The sequence below is a fragment of the Giraffa tippelskirchi genome, chromosome 8 (genome assembly GCF_054371585.1).
Source record: "Giraffa tippelskirchi isolate mGirTip1 chromosome 8, T2T-mGirTip1v1.2.pri, whole genome shotgun sequence".
Taxonomy (NCBI): Eukaryota; Metazoa; Chordata; class Mammalia; order Artiodactyla; family Giraffidae; genus Giraffa; species Giraffa tippelskirchi.
Genome location: NC_137282.1, coordinates 60,850,306 through 60,860,385, shown reverse-complemented (window position 1 = coordinate 60,860,385; position 10,080 = coordinate 60,850,306). Strand labels below are relative to the sequence as shown.

Here is a 10,080-nt window from a genome sequence, read left to right as displayed (position 1 = left end):
AAATGCAGCTGAAAATTTTAAATGATATGTTAAGACCATCAATGAATCAACCGAGTGCCAAAGGCATTTACGAAATGATTAGAATCAATTCTCTCCTGAAATGAACGAGGTTGTTTCACAACGTCGCTGGAGTCCTTTTAACCATATGTTTCTCTCCGTCAGCAAAATGGAGGCACAGGTGGGCTTGCTTAGGGCACCACAGGGATGCTCCAAGGATGAAGGCTTGGGAGTACACCCTCACTTCACCTGAGGGAGGATGTAGGTCTCGGTGCCACCGGCGGGCCAGGGGCCGTGTGAGAGATCCAAATGGGACGGCAGAACCGGTGCCTCCAGTGTGGTCACATGGGGGCTTCGAATCCTGATACTGGTCCCCGGCCCCAGGGGTTTCATGCAATTTGTCTGGGGCACCACTCAGGCACTGGCGTGGCTTTAAACTCCCCACGTGAGTCTAATGTGCAGCCAGAGGGGACAACTGGACCCATGAAGACAGCCCTCCGGGAGCGGTCATTTGCTTTACTTCAAAAATTTTAACAGGTTCAATCATAGGACAGAGTAATAAAAGACAGAGACATTACTTCACTAACAAAGGTGCATCTAGTCAAGGCTATGGTTTTTCCAGTGGTCATGTATGGATGTGAGAGTTGGACTATAAAGAAAGCTGAGTGCCGAAGAATTGATGCTTTTGAACTGTGGTGCTGGAGAAGACTCTTGAGAGTCCCTTGGACAGCAAGGAGATCCAACCAGTCCATCCTAGAGGAAATGAGTCCTGAATACTCATTGGAAGGATTGATGCTAAAGTTCCAATCCTTTGGCACCCTGATGCAAAGAGCTGACTCATTGGGAAAGATTGAAAGTGGGAGGAGAAGGGGATGACAGAGGATGAGATGGTTGGATGGCATCACCGACTTAATAGACATGAGCTTGAGAGATAGTGAAGGACAGGGAAGCCTGGTGTGCTGCAGTCCATGGGGTTTCAAAGAGTCAGACATGACTGAGTGACTGAACAACAGCAACAATGATGGATCTATGCCTTGTCATAGATGTAGCCTCTGTGCCATAAACACTTGTAGGTGATGAAGACGTGGACAGCACTGGAGGCCATAAATCAGCAAAGATGCTCAGACCCTCCCTCTAACAGGGGCCAGCTCAGTTCCTGCTGAGGTACAGACCTGCCAGACCCGATTCCAGGGTGACTTCCCGGCTCTCACATTTACGACAAGATGCCTGGCACCTCCGGGCCTCGCCTCCCCTTTGGTCAAAGGAAGACAACATGACTCTCATTTCAGAGTGCTGCAGGAGTTCTTCTAAGGACACAAGACACACTCTCTTCAATGGCCGAGTCTGGGTACTGACCCACCACCATGCGGGCTGCAGGCCCTGGCTCCTTCCTGCCTCACTGCGCCAGTGCTTGGGTCACGTGAAGAAACGCCCAGTGATTCGAATCTCACAGCGATGCCCTGGACACCCCCAGGAGCTCACAGCACGGGTGGTCAGCTGGCTACCCTCCATGTCCTGTGCATTTGGACAGCGGACGGGGCTTGGTGCCTGAGCCTCTGCCTGTTTTGCTGTGTAAACAGCTGGTATTGCTGCTTCAAAATCCTTACAAGCCACATAGAACCTCCCCAGACACTCAGCTGCACACATCCACACACACACACACACATGCCTGGACAAACACACTCACAGACACACAGCCACATGTGCACACACACCTGGACACATGTATACTCACAGGCACACAGCCACATGTGCACACACACCTGGACATACACACACACACACAGGCACACAGCCACACATGCATGGACATGCATACATGGAGTTCTCTGGCCACACAGACCTCCTCTACGTCTGGGATGCACTCCTTTGCTTGGCAGGTTCATTCGTGGCTTGAAGACTCCGTCTGGAAGTCTAGGAAGATGTTTCCACCGCCAGCCTCTTCCTGTCTGGACCGTGGGACCCCACACAGGACCTGTCATCTCTGCTCCCAGACCTTCTGGGGCCCTGTCCCCAGGTTCGTACCCAGGACTCAGTCCTGAGCTCCCCCAGGAGAGACAGCGCAGCAGAGGGAGTGAGCTGAGCTTTTCGAGCTCCTTCCAGTTGGAATCACCCGAGGGGATGGTTAAAGACTCGGATTCCGAGGCTGCACCCCGAGCTGGTGTACCAGAGAGTCAGTTCAGTTCAGTTCAGTTCAGTCGCTCAGTCGTGTCTGACTCTTTGCGACCCCATGAATTGCAGCACGCCAGGCCTCTCTGTCCATCACCAACTCCCGGAGTCCACCCAAACCCATGTTCATCGAGTCGGTGATGCCATCCAACCATTTCATCCTCTGTCGTCCCCTTCTCCTCCCACCCCCAGTCTCACCCAGCATTAGGGTCTTTTCCAATGAGTCAACCCTTCGCATGAGGTGGCCAAAGTATTGGAGTTTCAGCTTCAACATCAGACCTTCCAATGAACACCCAGGATTGATCTCTTTTAGAATGGATTGATTGGATCTTCTTGCAGTCCAAGGGACTCTCAAGAGTCTTCTCCAACACCACAGTTCAGAAGTATCAATTCTGCCGCTCTCAGCTTTCTTCACCGTCCAACTCTCACATCCATACAGGACCACTGGAAAAACCATAGCCTTGACTAGACGGACTTTTGTTGGCAAAGTAATGTCTCTGCTTTTAAATATGCTATCTAGGTTGGCCATAACCTTCCTTCCAAGGAGTAAGCGTCTTTTAATTTCATGGCTGCAGTCACCATCAGCAGTGATTCTGGAGCCCAAAAAAGTAGTCTGACACAGTTTCCACTGTTTCCCCATCTATTTCCCATGGAGTGATGGGACCAGATGCCATGATCTTAGTTTTCTGAACGTTGAGCTTTAAGCCAACTTTTTCACTCTCCTCCTTCACCTTCATCAAGAGGCTCTTTAGTTCTTCTTCACTTTCTGCCATAAGGGTGGTGTCATCTGCAAATCTGTGGTTATTGATATTTCTCCTGGCAATCTTGATTCCAGCTTGTGTTTCTTCCAGCCCAGCGTTTCTCATGAGGTACTCTGCATATAAGTTAAATAAGCAGGGTGACAATATACAGCCTTGACGTACTCCTTTTCCTATTTGGAACCAGTCTGTTGTTCCATGTCCAGTTCTAACTGCTGCTTCCTGATCTGCATACAGGTTTCTCAAGAGACAGGTCAGATGGTCTGGTATTCCCATCTCTTTCAGAATTTTCCACAGTTTATTGTGATCCACACAGTCAAAGGCTTTGGCATAGTCAGTAAAGCAGAAATAGATGTTTTTCTGGAACTCTCTTGCTTTTTTGATGATCCAGCAGATATTGGCAATTTGATCTCTGGTTCCTCGGCGTTTTCTAAAACCAGCTTGAACATCTGAAAGTTCACAGTTCACGTATTGCTGAAGCCTGGCTTAGAGAATTTTGAGCATTACTTTACTAGCATGTGAGATGAGTGCAATAGTGCGGTAGTTTGAGCATTCTTTGGCATTGCCTTTCTTTGGGATTGGAACGAAAACTGACCTTTTCCAGTCCTGTGGCCACTGCTGAGTTTTCCAAATATGCTGGCATATCGAATGCAGCACTTTCACAGCATCACCTTTGAGGATTTGAAATAGCTCAATTGGAATTCCATCACCTTTACTAGCTTTGTTCGTAGTGATGCTTTCTAAGGCCCACTTAACTTCACATTCCAGGATGTCTGGCTCTAGGTGAGTGATCACACCATCGTGATTATCTGGGTCGTGAAGATCTTTTTTGTACAGTTCTTCTGTGTATTCTTGCCACCTCTTCTTAATATCCTCTGCTTCTGTTAAGTCCATACCATTTCTGTCCTTTATCAAGCCTATCTTTGCATGAAATGTTCCTTTGGTATCTCTAATTTTCTTGAAGAGGTCTCTAGTCTTTCCAACCTGTTGTTTTCCTCTATTTCTTTGCACTGATCGCTGAGGAAGGCTTTCTTATCTCTCCTTGCTATTCTCTGGAACTCTGCATTCAGATGGGAATATCTTTCCTTTTCTCCTTTGCTTTTTGCTTCTCTTCTCTTCCCAGCTATCAGTAAGGCCTCCTCAGACAGCCATTTTGCTTTTTTGCATTTCTTTTCCATGGGGATTTTCTTGATCCCTGTCTCCTGTACAATGCACGAACCTCTGTCCATAGTTCATCAGGCACTCTGTCTATCAGGTCTAGTCCCTTAAATCTATTTGTCACTTCCACTGTATACTCATAAGGGATTTGATCTAGGTCATACCTGAATGGTCTAGTGGTTTTCCCTACTTTCTTCAAGTTAAGTCTGAATTTGGCAATAAGCAGTTCATGATCTGAGTCACAGTCTGCTCCTGGTCTTGTTTTTGCAGACTGTATAGAGCTTCTCCATCTTTGGCTGCAAAGAATATAATCAATCTGATTTCGGTGTTGACCATCTGGTGAAGTCCACGTGTAGAGTCTTCTCTTGTGTTGTTGGAATAGGGTGTTTGCTATTACCAGTGTGTTCTCATGGCAAAACTCTATTAGCCATTGCCCTGCTTCATTCTGTACTCCAAGGCCAAACTTGCCTGTTACGCCAGGTGTTTCTTGACTTCCTACTTTTGCATTCCAGTCCCCTATAATGAAAAGGACATCTTTTTTGGGTGTTAGTTCTAGAAGGTCTTGTAGGTCTTCATAGAACCATTCAACTTCAGCTTCTTCAGTGTTACTGGTTGGGGCATAGACTTGGATTACTGTGATATTGAATGGTTTGCCTTGGAAACGAACAGAGATCATTCTGTCGTTTTTGAGATTGCATCCAAGTACTGCATTTCAGACTCTTTTGTTGACCATGATGGCTACTCCATTTCTTCTAAGGGATTCTTGCCCACAGTAGTAGATATAATGGTCATCTGAGTTAAATTCACCCATTCCAGTCCATCTTAGTTCGCTGATTCCTAGAATGTCGACGTTCACTCTTGCCATCTCCTGTTTGACCACTTCCATTTGCCTTGATTCATGGACCTAACATTCCAGGTTCCTACACAATATTGCTCTTTACAGCATCGGACTTTGCGTCTATCACCAGTCACATCCACAGTTGGGTATCATTTTTGCTTTGGCTCCATCCCATCATTCTTTCTGGAGTTATTTCTCCACTGATCTCCATTAGCATATTGGGCACCTACTGACCTGGGGAGTTCATCTTTCAGTGTCCTATCCTTTTGCCTTTTCATACTGTTCATGGGGTTCTCAAGGCAAGAATACTGAAGTGGTTTGCCATGCCCTTCTCCAGTGGACCACATTCTGTCAGACCTCTCCACCATGACCCATCCATCTTGGGTGGCCCCACACGGCATGGCTTAGTTTCACTGAGATAGACAAGGCTGTGGGCCATGTGATCAGATTAGCTAGTTTTCTGTAGTTTTAGATTTAGTGTGTCTGCCCTCTGATGCCCTCTCACAACACTTACCGTCTTACTTGGGTTTCTCTTACCTTGGGCCTTGGGTAATTCCTCTCGCTGCCGCCACCGCCGGTCCCAGCCCCCGGCCTGGCCTAGCCCCTCTCGGCTGCCGCCTCCAGCCCCCTGGCCCAGCGAGTCAGGGCCTTTCAAATGCCAGGGAAGAGGGTGTGTGTCCAGGAGAAAGGGGTGTGGGGGCAGAGAAGGGGAGACTATTCCACAGGATGTGCCCCCCCAGGCTGCCTGGAGTGTGGGTGCAGGGCTGTCCTCCTGGGAGGGGGGCAGACAGGAGACTGAGGCTGACTCACCTGTTTGGCATGGTGACTTGCCCTTGTAGTGTTGAAGAAGACTCTTGAGAGTCCCTTGGGCTGCAAGGAGATCTAACCAGTCCATCCTAAAGGAAATCAGTCCTGAATATTCATTGGAAGGACTGATGGTGAAGCTGAAGCTGCAATACTTTGGCCACCTGATGGGAAGAGATGATTCATTGGAAAAGACCCTGATGCTGGGAAAGATTGAAGGCAGGAGGAGAAGGGGACGACAGAGGATGAGATGGTTGGATGGCATCACGGATTCCATGGGCATGAGTTTGAGTAAACTCCAGGAGTTGGACTGTGATGGACAGGGAGGCTGGCGTGCTGCAGTCCATGGGGTTGAAAAGAGTCAGACACGACTGAGCGACTGAATTGAACTGAACTGAAACCTGGCTTCAAGGAGTTCAGAAAACCCTGTTGCACATTAGGAGAAGCGTTTTCCCTACAGATGGATCCCAAGCAGGGTCCCTGCAGACCGAGGCTACAGAGCCGCCGGCCCCCAGGACGTCCGACCCTTCGTGTCCTCGGGAGCACCCATGGACAGACACACCTCCAGCACAGCCTTGCCTCAGCTCGGAGGGGAGAGCGGGTTGAGGGCTGCCCGTCAGCACCCCTGGACGCCTGTGTCCCAGGCCGGAGGGCCCTGCGAGTGCGTGCGCCTGTGTGTGTGTGGCCCTGGGAGGGTGTGCATCTGGGGGCGCAGGGCTCAAAACTGTTGCAAATACAAACAGGTCGTCGTCTGTAAAACCCACTCCCCGGAGCATCACCCCCACCCCCACATACACACGCAGACGTGCAGGCCGGCATCTTCAAGTCATTGAAATGGGTAATTAGCACGTGGCGTCTGTCTAGGAGCCTCTGAGGGTTAGTGTCCATCCTGTTTGTCACTGTTTCTCTCCTAATCCGCTCTAATGAGGGTTTATGTTAACACGGATAAGCTCTCGCTGTGTTCGTGGCTCGGCCAGCTGAGCTGTTGGGGGATGCGCTGCTCCAACGTCACCGCCCTTGGCTCTCTGGCTACAGCCAGACATGAGCGGGCGTCCACGGGAAAGGGTCTCTGGAGTCTCCACCGTCACCGGCGGGGATGGGGGGAACCCCTCCGAGGGGGCTGCTTGAGGCTGTTGCCCCTCCCACTCTTCCTGGGATTCTATTTGTATTTGGTTTCTGCAGCTGGCGGCTGTTACCGATGTTCTGTTTTGCAGGGAGACCCCCTGGGCCCGATTACTCTGGGTCTCAGGAGGCACGTCTGGGCCCCGCTAGGTGGGGATGAGCCAGGCTGGTCTGGGGGTCCCATGCCTCTGTGGAAGCCAGAACCAAGACTGACACTTCCCCAGGCGTGGCAGCCAGAGTCAGACAGCACCAGCTCTCAGAAGTGGTCCTAGGCTTGGAAAGGTCTGGGGACGGGGAGGTGGGGGAGACCACCTCTCGTCTTTTAGATGGACAAGGGCCTTCTGTAGGTTCATCCTTGCCATCCTCTTTATTTAGATCTAAGATGCTATTGCAAAAACAAAGGAAACAGAAAATAATAATTATCACATGCTCAGTCGCTTCAGTCATGACTCTTGGCGACCCCATGGACTGTAGCCCACTAGGATCTTCTGTCCATGGGATTCTTCAGGCAAGAATACTGGAGTGGGTTGCCATTCCCTTCTCCAGGGGATCTTGCCAACTCAGGGATCAAACTCGTGTCTTTTATGTTTTCTGCATTGACGGGTGGATTCTTTACCTACTGATGGTGCCACTTGGGAAGCCCAACTTAATTTAAAAGACACTCACAATGTTTACAAGTCCACATGTGCATGTGCTGTTTATTTAGTCCATAAAAGAATTCTTTGTTGAGAGTGTAATTATTATGCTTATTTTACATGGAGACCCAGGTTCTGAGGCTCATAGGCTGACAGTTCCCTGGGTCACTCTACAGGGGCTGTGGCTGTAAACCTGCAGTCTTGCCTGACCAGCTCCCTCCCCCAGACCTGGACACTGGGTCGCCAAATGCTTCAAGACGAGAGCATGAGCCTGCTTCAGTAACACACTTTTTAGTTTGGTTACTCCAGCACTTGTTATCAGGGTGGAGAGGCAGAAACAACACACGGTGTCTGCAGGACTCACAAGTGGCCCCAGAATATTCTAGGTCTCTGTGGCCCCCCGGGGAGCTGTGCAGTGGTGGGGAGGAGCAGCTGGGTCAGGGAGACAGGGGCCATGCGAGGTCGTGCCTGGCGGCCTGCAGGGTCTGCACGCAGGAAGCTTCCCTGGCAGGGTGCTGAGTGTGGCCTGGGCTCCCCAGGAACAGCAGCTGGGGGGCGGCGCCCACCCACATCCCAGCCCTGCTGTCCCCAGACTTCTAGCTGGGCCTCCCTCAAGCCTCCTGTGACAACTCTGCAGCCGTGAAAAAGGCTTCGGTGAGATTCTGGCCAAGAGCAGGGAGACGAGAGGAGGAAGGGCTCAGAGCCCCCCGCTTGCAGCCCCGGACCCACATAGGTGGACTTTTATTCGTGATCCTGTGGGGGGTGTGGAGAGAAGCAGAGTCTGGGGGAGCCAGAGAAGGGTGACCACCCGGCCTTGAGGAACGACCCCACGCCTGCCTGAGCGCAGGTCACCGCCGAGTCGCCGTGGGAGGGAGTGGACGGGGCTGCTGAGGAGGTGCGCGGACACAGTGTCCTCTCTACAGAGCCCCGCGGTCTCACTGGGACTCAGGCCAGGGCCTGGGCAGGGGGAAGGGGTGAGGATGGACGTCCGGTGACCACAGTGGGGACACGGATGGGGAATGCTTGTCGTAGGACCCTCAGAGGAGCCGCTGAGACAGCACCGGGAAATGGGGACCAGCTCTGCCATCTCCAGGTTTGAGGGTGACTTTGTTAGGGCGGAATATAGTCCAGGATGGGCTTCCCTGGGGGTTCAGCAATAAAGAATATGACTGCAGTGTAGGAGCTGCAGGAGACACAGGTTCAGTCACTGAGTCAGGAAGATCCCCTGGAGGAGGGCATAGCAACCCACTCCAGTATCTTGCCTGGAGAATCCCATGGACAGAGGAGCCCGGCGGGCTGCAGTTCATGGGGTCCCAAGAGTCAGACACGACTGAGGGACTTGGCATGCACGTAAGCCCTATGAAGTGGCCCTTTACAAAGGTGGTTTGAGCTTCCCTGGTGTCTCAGCTGGTGAAGAATCCGCCTGCAATGCAGGAGACCTGGGTTCAACCCCTGGGTTGGGAAGATCCCCTGGAGAAGGGAAAGGCTATCACTCCAGTGTTCTGGCCTGGAGAATTCCATGGACTTTACAGTCCATGGGGTTGTAAAGAGTCAGACACGACTGAATGACTTTCACTTTTTTTTCAAAGATAGTTTGTAATTCAGAGCAAATGTCCCTGTTGAGTTTAAGAACACCACGTGTTATGCACTCTGAGAATGTGTTCTTTTCGCTCAGAGAAGTGAACTGCAAAATCCGTGACCAACTCCCTGACCCACACCGAGATGTTTGCTCGATCATACCCGAAATATATATATCACCTCAATCCCAGCATTGCCAGATCAGGCCTCAGGTGAGCGAGAAGGGATCCCAGAGGTTCCCACCCCAGTCCTGTGACCTCAGCTCACCAGGGCAGCGGAGCCACGTGGGACCCCACAGAGCCACGTGGGACCCCACGGAGCCGAGTCAGATCTGGCAGGTCTTTGAGAAGCAGATGCCAAGTGGGTTAACGTGCTGTGATCTGGCTCGGGGGAAATGCTCACATGAACAATACAAGGAGGGGCCGGGGCACCTGGGGGAGCCCTCTGACCCCAGGGAAGAAGGGGAAGGAGGGAAGTGGGTGGTCACACCCCAGATCCCCCTGAGGTCCTGACAGATTCAAGGGGGCCACGGACTGGTCTCCTAAGACCGAGCCTGCCTCGGTGTCCCTGTGTGCCCTGGGGAGGTGCCTGGCACCGCCAATGCTGGGATACAGACTCCAGCACGAGGACCCTGGGGCAAGTCCTCCTGGGTCCCTGAGGCTCAGGAACATCTGTGTGGGCTCCACAAAGGTTATTAACTGCCTCGGCATGGGGTTGGGAGTGAGTGGACTCAATGGGCTGTGAAGTGGGACCCTGGGGGTCGGCACCCCCACTCACGTTACACAGTTGTGCAGGCAGGATGAGGGCCGTGGGCCTTCCTCCCTCAGACACCGACGATGTGGCTGCTTGGAGACCCTCCATGGTGCCCTGTGTCCGGAGCCTGCCGGGGCCGGCACTTGGAGGCTGGTGTTGGGGGCTCCTGCTTATTGCAGTGGGAGTCTGGGGGAGACACAGGGACACAGTGGGGGTTTGGATGATCCAGCACGCGGGGTGCCCTGCTGCCCATCTCCCCTCCCGTGTC

At 51.9% G+C, this 10,080-nt stretch overlaps 1 long non-coding RNA gene across 1 annotated transcript; it reads left to right on the top strand.

The window, feature by feature from the left end:
* The first annotated feature begins 1,147 nt into the window (after positions 1-1,147).
* Positions 1,148-6,554, top strand: LOC145517612 (uncharacterized). Its single transcript, XR_014062193.1, has 2 exons — positions 1,148-2,014; positions 6,185-6,554. It is a non-coding gene; the product is annotated as an uncharacterized LOC145517612 (long non-coding RNA).
* The last annotated feature ends 3,526 nt before the right edge of the window (positions 6,555-10,080 follow it).